The sequence below is a fragment of the Passer domesticus genome, chromosome 14 (assembly GCF_036417665.1).
Source record: "Passer domesticus isolate bPasDom1 chromosome 14, bPasDom1.hap1, whole genome shotgun sequence".
Lineage (NCBI taxonomy): Eukaryota > Metazoa > Chordata > Aves > Passeriformes > Passeridae > Passer > Passer domesticus.
This window is the reverse complement of record NC_087487.1, coordinates 8719015-8736869: the sequence shown is the minus strand read 5'-3', so window position 1 is coordinate 8736869 and position 17855 is coordinate 8719015. Positions and strand designations below refer to the sequence as shown.

Genomic DNA, 17855 nt, shown 5'->3' with positions numbered 1-17855 from the left:
GATTAGGCTAACAAAATGAAAGGAGGGAAGAACATCTTTGCTTGAACAGGAAAAATTAGAAAATTTCTGAGGAAGAATTTACCTTGGTGTGCTGAGCACTGATGTTGCACCATGAGTTTGGCATCTCCTAATGTTGTACTTTGTGTACCTTGTATTTTCATGCCAAGCACTAAACCAAATGCTTTTCTGTGGATTTGTTCTGTTACAAACTAATTTTTATTTAGCCTCATGGCCATTTCTGGAGTCCATGTCTGCTTCTGGTTAAATGGTTGCTTATTACCTTTTTAGAGTTACTCAGCCAACAAGGCAATGCTCAGCCAGGGCTATCACAGTAACACTTCTGCTAACAAAGAGGAGGGAGTTGTACAGAACTCAAAAGAAAATCCCAGCCTCCCAAAACCCAGCATGTGAGAGGTGTGTTTATATTGAATTGTTGGATAAAGTTGTGCAACCCTAAATGCAACTAAGCGTAGTCAGGCTGCCTCTCCTGCCAGGGATGCCACCCACATCTGTCTGGGTTATGCCTACATCAGCTGTTTCCTCCAGCCCTACACCTCGAGCTGAGCCTGCTGTTGCTGGGTGTTGCTGCTCTACCTCCAGCAGCTCCCCAAGGCTCTCCAGGGCTGAGGCTCTGCTCCTCACAGCACCCCCAGCCCCTCCTGCTCCTCCTCAGCTCCCCTGACCTGCCCATCCAGAGGTTCCGCTGGGCCCAGGCAGTGCAGCCAGCCTGGAGGTGAGTTAGCCCCGTAAAGAAATGCTTTTATTTCTTTAGTTAACGGGCAAAGCACAGCAGCAATTCAGCAATTCTCTGGGAGGGACTGCCAGGCCAGGCTCCTGCAGGCAGCTCTTTGGAGGAAGTGTAGAGGCTTGCTGGAAATAGACTGAAATCCAAGAAACACCACGTGCAGACCTAGAGCACGGGTTGCTGGATCAATTTTTTCATTTGGCAATGGCTGCTTCTGAGACTAGAAACAGAGTTTCACTTGCTGTAGTAAAAGCAGGATAATTTCTCCACTTCTTCAGGGACCAGTTTGCCCACTTTTATTCATGAGGTAGTGAAAACAAACCTTCCCACTCTGCAGCTCTTAATGCTCTTTCTGTATTGGTGGCCTATTTTTCTGCTTGAGGACAGGGAGGGACCATTGAGTCACACACAATCTCGTGCCCTCTTCCTCCTCCTCCTCTCATTTAAATATTAATATGATGAATTATTACTAGAGTAACAGCTGTGCACTACTCATATCACAGCAACATAACCTTCCCCTCCTCATCGGAGCACAGCTATTCCTGACTCGTGTTTTCTGGTTGACCTTCTCGCTTCTTCTGGATGACTTTTTAAAAATTACTTTGTTAGTTCTGGTGTGGTATCATTACAATAATCGCTTGTCCTGTTCTTTCTGCTTAAATATTAATGGTACTGAGGAATTCAAAAGATAGCTGCAGTAATGGTAAGTTAAATGTCTGTGTGTATTCTCCCATGAGATCTGTTTGTTTAGAGAGAAAGAAGTGTAAAGATGAATCTTTCTAACTAACACTTGGAAACATCAGTTTCTCTTTGAGAATTGCCAAAATAATGATATATTCTCTTCTATAGAAATAAAATAATTTCATATTAATCAGCTAGTGTCGCTAGATAATTCATAGGAATAGCTAACATTGTCCCTAGAAGTACTAACGTTGTCCCTAGAAGCCCTAATGCATTGTGTTCTCTGCAGATAAAGTATTTTAAGAAAGACTGCTAATAAAACCATGAGACAACTCCATATAGACTGCTGAAAATAAATGTTTGGCATGGAATAAAGAAGGGGAGGGAAAGATAAAACACCTCCAGTTAGCTCAGTACAATTGGAAATAGCAAGGTAAAGCATTCCTGGGCAGATTTGGAAATGTTAGTAGATGTTAAGTTTTGTGGGTAAAAGTCCTCTCTGCTGAGCACCTTTTGCATGGGTGTTGTGTTTGTGCATGTGCGTGCGTGGTTTACAGACCCACAGGTTTTCTCTTCCTTGAAAATGTGGCTCCTTGGGGTACTCTGATGTTGCAGAAGGATTTGTTGGTTTCTGCACCACTGTTGTGGAGAATGTAATGCCAGCAGGAGTGTAAAAATCAGGTTTACTGCATTAGCATGTATTTAGCATGGGATGAAACTCTTTGCCCTTGTTGCTTAGGAAAAAAAATCTGAAATGCTCTTACAAAGACTTCAAAATTAAATGTCTATATTCTCATTTGAAAGTTTTCATTTTGAAATTTTGTTTTAGTAAATTGTTGTTCTTAAAGCCAAACAAAATACTTAAAATTTTAATACAATATTATTTTATTGCTTTACTGGGGAGAGGGAGTGCTAAGAGCTCATAAATATAATGGGAAGCCTAAATATCTATCCAAATTTATAAATTATGCCTTTCTTTTCCCACCCATGATGAAATCAGTAGAAACTTTTTTCCCCAATCAGCCTTACCAGTGACAAGAGAAAGGGAGGCAGGAGAGCTCTGCTGTTCTCTTCCCATTCAAAACCAATGTCTAAGCCTTTGCCTGTCTAGGGGCTGGGGAGAAGAAAGAATGAAAAGAGAGTACTGCAAACTTTGTTTCTAAGTCGTTGACTGCTCTGATACAATCCTGAAAGTAGTGCTGTAACTTCTGAGTACTTTTTCTACTGGTTTTTTTTTTGTGAACAAAGGGCCTCATTCTGATTGTTTACAATTCCTACTGCAGTCAACAAAAGTAAAACCATGAATTGAGACATGCTCAGTACCACCTAAATACATATATATTGCAGGTTTGTTTTTTTTCCTTTGTGTTCTGTACCTCCTAAAGTTTGTTAAAGTTAAAAAAAACTTTTGTTCACTCAGTTTACCATCCCTATCAGGGATGTCTTAATTCTCATGCATGTTACTGTACTGCAAATCATTTGGCAAAAATGCTGCTCTTATAAAAAGCCTTGACAAACTTGTAGCATTTGCCCCAGATAAAATCTCCTTTCAAACAGTCCCCTCAGATGATTATCTGCAGTGATTGCAAATGAACCTTGTAGCAGGCTCATAACAAGTGTCCTCGTGGACGGAAGAGAAACCTGCTGTCAGAACTACAAATAATTTACGTAACCCAATTTAAAGCTCTAACAAAATGTTCCCTGTTAAGAGGATTGTTATACTTAACGTGTGAGATGAAAATGCTTTCTGAAGGTCAGGAATGCACAGAAGATAGATTAGATCTCTTGAAAACACAAAAAAGTAGGTTTTTACCAGAGGTTTTTCTTCTGTCAGACTTTCAACTTGGCATTCTCAGAAACTTACATAAGTGCAGCTTTATCCCTGCAAATGCTGTGTTTGCTCTGCAGAGGGAGAGGAGCCTCAGAGCTTTGGGGAAAACACAACTGAAGGTAGACTGGAGACTCGGGTTATTTTCTGTATATTTCAGATAGATTCTCAGGTATATTTCACCAGCAGCAGCATAAACAAAAGCTTGTTTTAAAGAGCACAATGTGGGTTTGGGGAAGTATTTCCTGGATTCTGCCTGCACAGCAGCCAGTGATGCTGGAGGGCTCCAGGCCGTCTGTGCTGCTGCTGCTGCTGCAGGTGAGCCAGTCCCTCCCGCAGCAGTGGTGTCCCACAGGTGACACTGGCGTGGCACTGGGTGGCCTCAGCGATGTGCTGCAGCATTAACCCCTGCAGCAGGAGGGCTGGGATGGGCTGGCTCCCCTCGAGGTGTCCTGCTCACACCTGCCGGCTGCTGAGGGACAGAGGGGTGGGACAGCCTCTGCTGAGGCTGGAGACAGGGGCTCCACGAGGCACATCCAACCCAGGCAAGGCAGCTGGGCAAGGAGCCCTGCTCTTCTGGTGTCCAGTGGCCTGGCTGCCTCTGCTCAGTTGGAACTTAATGAAAAACTGTCAAACAGAGCCACAAAACCTGAATTCAACACACTGGAAAACAGCTTTACGAGGTCTGGTTTTTCTTAATAGGATTTAGGGGGTGCGGCAGGACTTGGAATGCTTTTCACATAGGATGCAATGGAAAGAAAATGAAATTACAGCCTCTGTAACCATCAGAAAGCTGCGCTAATGTTGACATTCTCCTCATCCCCTGCATGAAGTCACATGTAGTTTCTGTCCAGCTCTCCAATCAGCCAAAACCTGAGATTACAGAGAAGGTGATGATGGAGATTATTTAAAAACTTAGCCTCTCATCTCCTGCGTTCCCCTAAAGGTCTCCCTGTTACTCTGTGTGCCCTGCCTGCCCTGGTACTGGCTGTCCCACAGCCTGCAGCAGCTGCAGTGAGCAGTGTGGGGTCTGCACCAGCACACCAGGCAAGCAGCAGGCTTTGGCTGGGAAGAGAGGCTGTGTGGCCACGTGTTGGAGCAAAAAAATAGGAAAAATCTTTGTCCTGGAGAGTGGGATATTTTCTTACAGCCTCCTGCTTTGCACTGCTGAGGGTCTTTTCCCAAAATATGCCTGTGAAGGGGAAGAAAAGCTTGAACAGGGCCCTCTGCATCACAGCAGGTGTCCCTCAGTCCCCCAGCAGCCTGTCACCCACCCCTGAGGGGACATTTCTTCTTCAGAAACTCTCTGGGCCTCTTCTTTTCCTCCTTAACGCCTTCCCGTGCAGCAAGACTCTTTCACCTCCACCTTCGTCGGCAGCTGGAGGCTTTGCTGGCCGGCAGGATGAGGAGAAGGCACCTGGAGAGGTGAGGCAGCCCGTGGGAGCTGGGCTCTGTGCGCTCCTGGTGCCGGGCGAAGCGCGGGAGAGGTGGCACTGCCGGAGCGGTGGCACTGCGGGAGTGCTGTCACTGCACTGGGGCACTCGCAGTGCCACTGCACTGGGGCACCTGCAGTGCCACTGCACTGGGGCACTCGCAGCCCTCTCTGGCTCGGGCAAGGTTCGTTTGATAGACCATGACTGTGCTGACGGTTAATTCTTCAGATGGAAGCCTTTTTGTGCCAGGTAGATTTCCAAATCTAAACTTTGCTGTAATGTTTTACTTATTTTACAAGAACTGGGGCAGAGGAGACCACTGATTTTGCCCTACTTAAAAACAAGCAAACAACAAAAAAAGTTTTTAAAAGACTCTTGGCTTTTGCAGAAGAGGAGGGCACTCTTGAAATCCAGACTCAAAAATGCCTGTTTTATCTTTCTTGGTGTTCACGAACTGGAGACCTCAGGTTTTGCAGCCTGAGAGATCTGTTAGCAGATTAATTCCTGTGCTGTGAGTCCTGGGTGTGCTCCAGCCCACGCAACTCCTGAACAGAAATTTTCCTGTGACTGCAATCACAGGCTTCTACAGGCTACGTTGGGATTGGGCACCTGAATTGAATTTAAGTGGACTGTTCCTCCCATGTAATGCTTTTAGTGGCTCCTGTTGGCTCCAGCAGCTACCTGACTCATGTGGAAGAAACAAGGACCAAATAGGTAGGGCACTTTTCAGAAATAGGTTGGGAGAGAAAGCTTGTAAAAATGAGATTTTAATTGGATAGGAGAAAAGAAAACAGAAACCAGGAAATAGAGACCTGGAGAAACTAGATGGGCTCTGAAAGGGAGTGGAGAGACTGGCACAGAGGGTGTGCAAACTCAGGGTGTACAAGCTCAGCCACTCAGGGGCTTCTGGTGCTGGGCAAAATCAGAACTGCCTGGACAAAGCCTAGACTTGTAAATTCAGAATTCAGAACTTTGGGGATCTGTACTTGGTGCCAGGACCAAAAGTGAGTTGAAAAGTTGAACCTTGAAATAAAGTACAAAACCCTTGCAAATTTTAGTTCTAGTAATCTTAAATCTACTATTAAGGGCTACATTGACCTTGTTCTTTTGTGACTCAGTTCAGAACAGTGGGAATGATAATATTCTGACATTCTTTTAAATTGTAGATATTAATTTAATGGCTATTTACAGAACCCTTAAACCCTGGTGATTCTGTCCTCAGACTGGGGCAATATGTGATGAACAGAACATAGGGCAGTACACTGATTTTGGGTTTTGGTTTTTGGTATCCAGTTGCTGGTAATCAGGTGAACACAGTCTTATGCAATGAATGAAGGAGAGCACTGAGCACTTATGAGGAGAAAAGGGAATATCTGCTCCTGCAGTAAAGCTGTATCAGAGCAGATAGAGCTTGTTCTGATTACTGTGACTGTCATGCCACATGGAGCTCGCTTCCAAGGTCAGAGAAGTTTACTAGCTGTCATGAAGGCCCATATTCCCATGTTCACCTGCAATCTGAAACACTTCAGCATTCAGAAAGACAAATCTTCTTGTTCCTCTGTGTGAAAAGGTTCAAAAGTTTCTATTACTGCCCTGCTGCTTCCTTTGATTTCAGCAGTCCCCGCAGGTCCTTTGTTGGTGTTTCTTAGCTGACAGCATCCTGTTCAAGCCCTGCCTCTGACTCCCTGCTGCCTAGCAATGATTACACTGCTATTGTTTACTAACAAACGTCTTTGGACCTGGGATGATAAACACGGGGTACAGGGCAGTACTTTGATCGCAAATTGCACATGTCGGCCTTGAAGCAATTTTACTACGAGCAAATGAGTTGCCTTAATTATTGAAACAGGGATACATTATCACAGACCATAACAGCCTCACTTTGTACTTCGAGGAAGTATCTAGGTCCATGCAGTTGTGGAAATACCAGCTTGGGTAGTCTGTTGGGAGAAAATAAACAGCTGACATCTCGAAACCTTTGTTGGGTTGAGGAGAAAATCACCACCTCAGTTTTGACAAATACTGTGCTGTTTGTGAAGTATTTGTAAAGCATCTCTGGCAGACAGGCTTGGGAGTGTTAAGTCCCCCTTGGAGCTACCCTTGAAGGAGGATGGCTTGGGCAGTGGTAATAAGATTCCTAGTCCAGCCCTGGCAGTATGGTTTAACTCTGAAGGCAAGGGCTGAGTCTTCTGTCTGTCCTTGATTTCTGGGATATACCTTTTCCAACACAGAAATCAAGGATAGTCTGGAAAAGTTAACAGTGAGAAAAAGGACAGAGGTTTGTAAGCTGCAGTCTTACTCCTCTGGGCCACCATTTCAAGACAGAGGAAGAGTTTGCTCAGTCTTGTCTGGTGGCTGAGCTGGTTCTTGATTGCTTTGGGTGGCCACGTAAGAACTGCCCCAGTGCAGCCTGGCCTCATCACTCCCACTACTGAACCCGAGTGAGAGGGTTTGTGCACCTCACCTCTGTGGTCATGCATGCCAGGGGCACAGGTCTGTCAGCTGGTGTGTGAGCTGGGGACATCAGATGACACACAGGAACCCTGTGGCAGCTCTTGCTGTCACCCAGGGCCGTGCTGGAGTAGGTCATGGAGCACACATGAACACTATTATCGTGCTGGAGTTGATTGCTGCTGAGTTGCAGCAATCATGAGAATCGAGTATTGCAATCAGAGCTGGTCCAAAGGTTGGAACTCATCTTCTTTGAGTCATCTTGATTGCTTTTTTTGGGAGTGTCCTGATTAAACAATAAGACAAAATATGAGATAATGGTTAGCAGCTTTTTGTGTTTAATAAAATAGGTTTATCAGGAATTGGTTTTATTTTAATTGAGGCTTAAATAGGTCTCTGGTGTTTCATAAAACACAAAGAATGAGGGAGGAATATATTTTTCTTTTCAAAAAATATAATTTTAGGGGCATGGGGTATCTCTTAAGTTTTCATTTAACAGGTTTTGACTGTTGAAATTTGCAGTTCATATCTTTAAACAGTTATGCTGGAGATAAGAGAATGCTGATGCACTTATAAACAGAAGATTTTTCTATATCTTTATCTTTCTTAATTCCAGCTCACTTGCAGGGTAAATATTGCTATTTATATAATGAAAGAACCTCTAGGTATAACCCTTCAATGAAATATTTACCTTTATGAGATAATTTTCTGGGTGGAGGACTGCTTCTCAGTGCTTCCTCAGAACTGGGGTGTCCAATGGAGGTATTTCTGACAAGAAAATTTGAAAGAAAATTCTCCTGACAAGGAGAATTTCTGACAAGAATCAAGGTCATGAAGGTCAGTTGCACCAGCTGGCATGGAGCTCTCATTAAGCTCTGCAAAGGCTGACAGCCTTGCCCACCTTCTCTCCTACTCTGCTCTCCTGGACACACTGTATGTGTATGTGTCAGTATCCACTAACAGGTAAAATTGTTTTTCTGTCCTGCAGTGTGTGCATGGACAGATGTATTTCATTTGTCTAGCCCCTGACTGAAAAAGTTTGGGATGACCCAGTTTCAGCACTGTTGTACCTCTAAGAGAGCTAATAAATCTTACATTTCCAAAATAACAACAATTCAGTCAGATTTTATGTCTATGGGGGAAAAGAAAAATTGTTCTTCAAACTTCCAGAAGGGTAGATCATGGGTAAAATGAGTTAGTACAAAAAATGTGTAATGTATTATTTATTCCTTTCTTAGGTAGGAGTGCTTCTAGGCTTTTCTGTCTGTCAGAAGAACAGATAACTCAAAAATCCTAGTAGAAACCATCCACTCCTGAAAGCAGGATGCCTCTGAGCTACAGTCGTGACAGAGATCAAATATGCCATTGTCTTTTGAAGTAACACCTCAGCAGAAGTGCCTGCTGATGCTGTCTCTGGGACAGAAAGCACTGGGGGGGTTATGATGGTGTGAGATGAGCTGTGTGCCTGGTGCTGATGCTCCTCCTGTGCCCAGGGCACAAGGGAGGAGGCTGGTCCACACCTGCTTTGAGACCCACGCGGTGCTGAACTGTACCGTGGGGATGTAGAGGGCCTAAAGGCATCCCTCTCTGACTGACTGGCTGGAAAACAACCTGCTGGGGAGCTACACCATGTGTTTCTCACTAATTTAGCAGTTCTCCATGTGTAGCACGTTGTCCAGCCATCCACAGTGCCCAAGTGTGGCAGGGAGTGGGCTGAGAGGTGTTTCCTGCAGTTGGGAAAAGGAGCCAGCTTGGTACTGGAGGTGAAGGTTGGAGTCACTGTGTTCAGGTTACATCTGTTCAAAGTTTTTGTCATAAACTTAAGAATGCTGAGAGTTTGCCCCTATTCCAAATAAAGCATTTATTGGGTGTTAAATCGTTGTGCTTTGTCTTCATGGGAGTTGATAGAAACAGGACTTCATGTTCCATTCTGTATTACTACTGCAAAGAGTAACAGGGAGTTCTTCAGATGAGATGAATAGACACAGCTTAACCTCCAGGCATCTGTTATTGGAGTCCATTTAAAGCACTTCGAGTTGGAAGAGACTTTGCTGAAGCTAATGGGAAATGCCAGGGTAGGAAGATGATCCTGGTGTTTGGCACCAGTCAGAGCCTGGAGAATTTCCAATGTGTGTGTTGGCATTTTTATCATGTAAGGAGAGTGTCTTTTCTTCACAAGAGTAAAAGACAAAGCGAGTTTAGACAATTCTGGTCAGTTTTTCCTCTTCAAAGGAAAAATTAATTTTCTTGTTTCTCATTGTAGTGCAATTGCAAGCAAATACTTTTTGCTTGAGTTGTAATAAGAGGTCTTGTGTTTCATAAGTCTAATACCCTTTGTAGTAAATGATGCTTTTGTGCATTAATTTTTCCCCCTGTGCAGTAGTCAGTGGTGCAAGTCCTTTCCTCGGCACTTCAAACAGTTGTCTTCTGTAGAGTGGCCTGAGATCTTGCATCATTTCCTGTCATCTATCCAAAGCTATTTATAACACGTCTGCTGATTCTGGCACATAACCAAAACACAGTTTTCATGAGAAAACAAATACTTTGGAAGTGCAATCCCTCCCGTCCAGTGTCTCAAAACTGCTGAGAAAACCTGAAACAACCTTGAAAATCTTAATGAAGGCTAAGACATAAATGGTGTTGGGGAATATGGATAATTTAATAGTCCCATATGTTTTTAGTGGAAATCTTTAGAAATAGATAGTGTAAGACGTGCTGAGAGAAAGTTACAGAGTTTTAAGGGAGAGGAGGTTTTTCTAAAATATATTTGTTAGTGAAATGAAAACTTTGGGTTTTGCTGTCTGACAATACAACAAAACTGATTCAAGATAGCTTTTGCAATGCTGAGTGTTCGCTGTATAATTTGATGGTAGATGTTCTATAAAAAGTCCCTACTTCTTGATATTTCTTAGATTTTCAATCTCTTTAGCTTGAGGAGACTGACTGGGGTAGGAGCCTGGCAGGGACAGTTTGCAATCATTACTTGAAGCAGTGTGCTTCCAGTCAACCTGCTGCTTTTGATAAGTGCTATTTTGGGAATCCTGAAAAAGGGTGTTGGCCCCAGCCAAAACACACCCAGAGCAGCAGAACTGCTATCGGCCTCCCGCAGGCCTGCCCTGACCCTGCAGGCACCGCGTGGCCCTTTATCTTTGGCCATGCAATGTGCTGCTTGCCTGTGGAACAGCTGCACCCGTGAGCTGGGGCACGCTGGGCATCGCTGTGCTCCACGATGGCCTCTGCCTCAGCAGCCACTAAGGCACGGTTTCTTAAAGTGCCTCCCAAGGCAGTGTGTTTCATCCTCTTTTCACAATACCCATGTATTTGTTTTGAGCTTTGCCCCTATACATGTATTTCAAGAGGATTCTAGTGTGGATGAAAATTTTAGTGAATGTTAGTCCAATTTTTTCTTCTCTGTAAATGACAAACTCCACAGCACCAGCTGTATTTACAATCACACCAGAGGCTTTATCTCTGTAATGCAATAGAAATCAAAATCCTACATGTAGGAAGGCTTAGAATGCTATAAGAATGAACAAGAACAGTTCTGCATAGCAATATATATATTTCTGCAATTAAATGCAATAGTTCTACAAAAACACAGCATTGTTCTATATAAATCCATCATCAGGCATTCATAATTTGCCCAAGTGCTGACATATTTTCCAGTAGGGATCCAAAATCACATGTATTTTTTTGCTGAGAGCACCCAGTGCTATTTCCAGGGAGTCTCTCTTCCTTGAGATACTCAAAGTATTACAGATATTTAAACAATATCTGCTGCCTTTCTACTGTAGCAGCACTTCAGCTAATGCAATAAGCAGCACAGAGGCCTCAGACAAACATGTTCTGGTGCCACTTCAGTTGGCAGATGTGCTCTCCTAACCACTTCACTTGAGGTTTTGGAGGTAGGATGAGAATAGTGCCTTGCTGAAGGTCTGAATGGGGAAGAACCATCACACACTGAATTTTCTTGCACCTGAAGTGCTGGGACAAAAACATTTGGTGCTCCTTGTTTCCACTCCATCCCACGCTTTGCCTTGTCCTCCTGTAGAATAATTTTCATCTGTAGATTCACCCACTGACTGGATCTACAGCCTGACTCCAGCACACCCCCAATGTTCCATGCTGGGAAGTTGGAAGGAGCTTGGGTCATTTGGAGCACCGAAGTATGAAAATGTTGGTACCTGTCATCCTTTAAAAATTAAACTAACACACATATGGCCTTAATTGCCTACCTCAGTAAATTTTTCTGCATGTTTGCTATCCTGTGCAAGCTATCTCTGTGCAAGATAAACTAATGAGGAAATGATGAAAGGCTGAGAACCTGGGAGAGCTCCAGCCTTACACACAGAGGCCTGATGCTTCAAGTGATGACCCAGCTACAAGGCAACTTTTCTAAGCTTTCCTCTTCTCTCTTTATTGACATGGCTTTGCCAACTCCTGCTTTAGGCAGCTGCTCTGCCCTGTGCTGAGTGTTGTTTAAAACACATAAAAAGGAGGCAATGGAATTGCCTGACTTAATAAAACGGTGTGATTTTAAGCAGGGGGCCTGCTGTGCCAAAGTGTCCTAGATCACTGATGATCTACCAAGGGGAAAGAATTACTTGTCCTAAGTGTTTAATGACTTTTTGTCCTACAGAATTTCCAAAGTATGTCACATAACCCATTTATTCCTAGTCTCAAAGTTGAACATCTTCTGTGACTTTCTTCTTCCACCTCCATCTGCCCTTTGTACTTTGCTGTCTCTGGTTGGATTGGTCTCTGTTAATGGTCTGCTCTTTTCCAGTCTGTCTGTTTCACATAGGAATGCAGATCTTGGGGTATGGTTTTTTTTTCCTTTATTCCAAGTCCTCGTTGTAGTTTTCTTTGCTGATCAGAATGTATATGGTACAAATCTTGCTCTGGCAAACTCAGGTCCATCCAGGTGAGCCCAAATGAGGTGACAGCGTGTTGTCTGTGCCCAGGGAGCTCTACCTACCACCAAGTAAACTTTACTTAAAAAGGGATCTTGACACAAACATTTGTTAAAAGTTTCTAAGATGGCAATTTCTGTGTGATTATCTGACAATAATGCTGATTGGAATTATATTTAAGATTTATTGGGAACTTTTAAAGTCTGCTAATCTAGAGAGTGAGTGCTTGTTAGAAAAATCCATTTGTGTTAAAAAGAACAAATTAGAAAACCCTGTGTCCATTATGGCAAGGTAGTGTCTGACACTTCCAGGAAATGAAGGTGCCCAGGAAATGAAGCCACCTGAGCTATTGGGTTGCCAGTGAAACTCAAATTTATCTGTGCTGTTTGTGCTGAACATCAGCACTATGAAACTAAGCTGGAAGAGCAATTGATTTGTAAAGGTTTTGTTTAACACCTGCAGAGAAATAGGCTGATGGGAAGAGGCAGCAGTTAAAGGAGACCCAAACAATTAAAAACTCTTGGGATCTGTGCCAGGAAAACTAAATTGTATTTTAGGGCTCAGAGCACGAATAAGCAGGAATAAGCCAAGGAGGCCATAGAAACTGAGTATTTCTTGAACCTCTCCCCATCCCATTTTAATAAGTAGATTTTTTTCCTTTAAACTCATCCTTATTCATATGCAAAATTAATCTTAAACTTTGGTAAGAAATATTGTCAGTCCTTAAAAATGTATCCTAGGACACATTTCCCTTCTTCTGGGAGAATATGTAAGTCAAGCAATGAAACTGAGACAAAAGCCTGGAGCTGCCAAATTACCTTGGGCAACCTTTTCAAACCGTCTCCAAATCTTTCTTCCCTTGCCAATCATAATGGGTGTGGACACTTAAAAATATTTCATTCCCTTTTATGCCACAAGTAACAATTCACACACAGGACTGAAATATTACACTGGAATTTACTGTTTGATCTTTTTGAACTTGGATATAATAAATGAATCATTGCTGCAGTTCTAATTATTTTTTAATTGCTGGTCTTTATGACCTTTGAAATCCAGTTCTCTTCTTGCTCTGCATTTCACTGACAGTTAACATCTGCCAGTGTTTTAGAATGAGTTGGTATCACCTAGCATATAATCTACATGCTATGAAATTGCATTCTTGTGGGAAATGTGGAGAAAACTTGTCACAGTAATTTATAGCCTAATCAATATGGTATTAAAAATCTGAAAACAGATTAGCAATTTGCTGGATGAAATAGTTATAAATTGCCATGAGACACACAAATCTGAGCAACTCTCATATGTATTGTAATTCTATAAATAGTGAGGCCGAAGACCAGTAATATTCCTGCACCATGCTCTTCCTTTTGGAAGATTTTCCTCTAGATTGAAGGATCTCATTCACTAAATCCTACAAGAAACTACATTCCTGGAATGGGAGAAAAGCTTTTGGAAGGGGAAAAAAAAGAATGCAGTTCATGACTTATGAATTAAGAACCCAGAAACTGGTGGCACTTCTGGGCTATGGGAGATTAATAAGTGAGCATGTGCTACCCAAGTGAGGAAGCTTGCTGCTTGCTGCAAACCTCCTCTGTGCTTGTTAAACTACTTTTCAAACAGTCTGGGCTGCTGCAGAGCAAACTCCGTGGATGTGCAACTTCTCTACCTGCCTGAACTGACACTGGGGATATTGGCAAACAGTCCCAATGGACAGAGGTTATGGGCCCTCCAAGTGCTGTTTCAAGGATGTAATATAAAATTTTTCTTGCTTCAGCACTCTAGAATCTGAGGATCAGCTTGCTCTTTTGTTTCTCATAATGAAAATATTTTGTATGGATGGAGGGGTTCTTTAATTAACTAAATGGCTCTGGATTTAGACATACAACCACTCCTGCTCCTGCCCTTTTTTTTAAGCCCCAAATCTCTTCCTTTAATTCAAGTAAAAACTCCTCTGTGGCTTGGCTCTGATTGCCGTCCTAACATCACCTCTTCCAAATGTGCACTCCTGCAGATTTTTCTTTATGGAGTGTATTTAAATACAGGCCTTCTGGAGCAGCAGTGCAGTAATCTTCCAGCTCTGTTTTGCTGGGTGGGCAGAAGAACTGCAGCTTTGTTTCTGACTTTTCTGTGCTCTTGGCAGCATGGTGAGCTGCCTATCAATTAGCAAGCATTGGAATATAAAGTTGGTTACTGACTTCTGTATGTGTGCACAGGGCAGCAGTGCCAAATGCCCAGGTCACCTCTCCTGGTAGTGGGGTCAATATCAGAGCTAGCAGTGCATCTGACTAATTGAAACAGAGGATGTTTGCTGCATAATTGAAAAGAGTTTAAAAGTTACTTAAAAAACTTTAGAAAAGCTGAGTAGGGAGATCCTTGGATGTTGATATATGGCTTGTTTATTTAAAAAAATAAAGTTACATGATCTAAAAGTGCAAGGGTCAATTGGATACTTCTGTCCAAATGGCAGCAGAGCAATAGAGCTCTATTGCATATAACTTCTGTCCTAGTACTAGCTATAAATAACCTGTGTTTAACCTGAAAAAATGAATATTGATTGTTTTATCACTTTTTGAGCCATCCTGCACTGAAAAGGCATATAAGGAGCTGCAAAAGGAAAACTGCACCCTGCCTTGACAGTTGTACCGAAACTGGGTACGAAGCAGAAGGCTCTTCTGATACCTAGGGGCTTGTGGTCCTCATGCTTCTCTCTCCTTACTAAGAGTGCTGTACACGAGTCTCACGGGGGAAAATGTAAAGTTTTCATTTTTTTTTTTTTATTTCGCTGTATTAGTTGTGGTTTTGGGGAAAAGCAGACTCGTAGTGCCTTTGTTAAGGGAGACGCTATAGCAAGACAGAAATCCTTTGTGGTATCTAGAGGTGACAGCAATGGCAAAGATTTGTAGGCGCTCGTGGGGAGAAGACTCAGATCGGCCGTGGCACTAAGACTGCAGAACATCCGATCCGAAGCGTCACCTCGGGAGAGCGGAACTGCCCGCGCCGCGCCCGCCTGTTGCCTTCCAACTGTTTGTTTCCCCGCCGGGAGGGACGTTTAGTGACGGGCCAGTTGAACGGGGCGCACCCGGGCGCTTCCCCGCCGGTCGCTGCTGGAGCTCCGCACACCCACAGCCGCGGGACAGCGCTCGTTCGGCGGGGCCACCGGGAGGGCAGAGCCGCGGCCGCGCTCCCTTCGCTGCAGCTGCCGCCTCTCCGGGCCGCGTGTGACTCAGCCGTGCTTCGAGGCTGCTGAACCCCTCGGGCCAGCGGGGCACGGCGGCAGCGCCGTGCCTCAGGCCGACGGGCGAGGCGGTGAGGTGAGCGAGGGGATGCCGCGCGGGCCGCCCCCCGGGACAGGCTCGGCGGCAGGGCTGAGCGCAGCCCGCACCGCCACCCGCGCGCTGCTCCGCTGCCGGCCCGCCCCCGTCCCCGAGGGCCGCCCGGGGCCGCCCCTGGCGGGCGGAGCCGCCGCCGCGCCGCCCCTCCCTGCCCTCCGCGCCGGGTTACATGGCGGCGGCTGCGGCAGCGGCAACTGCGGCGAGGCGGGCGGGCGCCGGGCGAGGGCCGGTGGCGGGGCCGCGGGGCTCGGCCGTGTGAGCAGCGCACCCCCGATGAGCCTGGGAAGGCCCGTGAGTGCGAGGGGCGGGGGGCGCGGGGGTCTCGGCCGCCGCGCGCGCGGGCCCGGCCTCGCCGCACAAAGGCGCTTTGTTCCCTCCGTCCCGCCCGGCGGCCGCAGCGGCGCCCCCGGCCCGTTCCCTTCCGCCCCGCTCCCTCCGCCCGGGCCCGGCCCGGCCCCTCCGCACTGCGGCGGCCGCGGGGCCGAACGGGGCGAGCGGGCGCTGACCGGGCGGGCGGGGGCGGCCGCGCGGGGGGCGCTGCCGGCGGCTGCGGCGCCGGGCCCGGGGCGACCTGTGCCGGGGGCGGCGGGCGCGGCCTGAAGGGCGTTTGAAGGTAGGGCTGCTCCGGCGGGGGCCGGGGCCCGGCTGGGCACGGCGGCAGCGGGTCCCTCGGCCCCGGCGGGCGAGGCTGCTCGGCCCGGGGGCGGCGGGAGGAAGGATGTCCTTTGCTGGGGGGGCCCGGCCTCCGCCGCCTGCGGAAGTTTTGCTGCTGCGTGCGGCGCGGTCCTGCGAGCCGAGCCAGGGCACGGACAGGTACCGCGCGCTCCGGCTCCCGGGCGCCCGCAGGCTCCGGGAACGTTTTGTGGGAAAAGTGACTTAATGCTCCTAATAAGTCGCTTGAAACACCCGGCGGAAATGGCCTGAAGAGAGACTGCCTGAGTTTTGGGATGAGGGGAGCAGGTACCCTTGCCTAGGCAGGTAGGATGCTCTCGCTTGGTGTCTGTGGGATGTGTCTCTTTTTCTGGCTAATTCGGTGCCGTTTGGGATCAGCCTGACAATGGCTGTTAATTGTGTTGTGGAAAAAGAAACGGCGCTCGGCGTGTTGTCGTATGGCCAGTGCTTTTGCCAGCAAGCTTTCTATATAGATGTATGTGCGTATATAAAAACAACGTCGTCACAGCATTATGTGTTAATAAACCAGTTACAAATGCCAGGAAGCGGTGGCTTAAAATAGGGGTGCATTTTGGTTTGGCAATTGCGTTCAGAAAATGTGTGCTCTAAAGCTAAAATGGGAACTTTCATTTCAGCCCTTTGCTCAAGCTCAGTCCTTGCTTGTGTGGTTGTTATCTCGAATTCACTCTTGACTGGTTACCTGCTCAGTGGAACAGCAGATGGTGGCAGGTCTGCAGAGGTGCAGAAGGCTGTGGTTAGCTGATGGTGGGCTTCTTCTGGGGACTTTTCATTATTATTACCTAAAGGGAGAGCCAAACCATTTTTAAACACGATACAAAAAAGTACACTGGGTTCTTGTGTGTTTTTACAGATCCTTCAGAAGATTTATAAACTAATAGTAACATTTGCTTACTGCCAGCACCGAGTTCCCTAAACAGTGTGGGGAGCAAGTAGGAGGCTTTAGAAAGCAGCAGTTTCGTGAGTTGGACGATGACTCACTCTGCCTACTGACTGCAACGTGGCTGATCTAAAAAAAAAGTTCTGTGCCCCGTATTTTTTAGTCAAAGGGGTAGTACTTAGCAGATTGTATAATATGTCATTAGTCATTCTTGGTCTTTCTCCTGTGAGTAATAATTTGATCATTATATGGTCAGCATAATCAAATTAACTGGTATCTTTCAGTTTTATTTGTATTTCTGGCAAAGTAAACATCTCATACCTGACTATTTCGGTGTACATCCTGTTTCCTGACAACTGTGATAAATCCACGTGCAGGAGCTGAGCGTGATTTGAAGGGGCTGCTTGCGCAATGCCTGGAGCCAGCAAAGTGTGATGATCATTGCTAGGGATGATTTCAAAGCCCTTCTCTGGGTCACTTCTGTTACCCTTTCCCAAAAACTGACCCATTTTAAAACCATAGTTATAAACCACTTCAGAAACCGGTATCTTTGTGTTTCACTCTTTAAACTTTGTGTAAAGAAGGCGTAAAAGTACCACTTATAAAAAACCTGGACGTCGTGGCAAGGTGACAGCCTAGATGAAAATGTCAGTGCCTGCGTCAGTAGCCTGTCCAGAACAAATTGGGATGATAAATCCCTCCCACCCTTTTTTATACAGTAGTCCATTATATGTTTCAAGTGGTTAGAACATGGGATTAAGTAATTTGTTCACAGAAAGGAAGCTTGGAGCAGGATCAGGTCAAATGCAGGCTGCACCGGGTTGGTTGCTTCTGTTGTCACCATTTGTTTTCTTAGCTAAATCAGTCTGGTTGTGGAGATCATTGCAGGTTCTCTGAAAACC

General features: G+C 45.5%; 1 protein-coding gene across 3 annotated transcripts in view; it reads left to right on the top strand.

The window, feature by feature from the left end:
• Positions 1–1289: 1289 nt before the first annotated feature.
• Positions 1290–17855, top strand: part of MAPK6 (mitogen-activated protein kinase 6) — a 28079-nt gene continuing 11513 nt past the window's right edge. The window contains exon 1 of one of the 3 annotated variants that reach the window (XM_064389716.1): positions 1290–1448. The gene's annotated coding sequence lies outside the window, so the exon portion shown is untranslated. Of the gene's footprint in view, positions 1449–15516; positions 15675–16163; positions 16362–17855 lie in introns of those variants that run through there. The other 2 variants (XM_064389714.1, XM_064389715.1) reach the window with 2 other exon arrangements.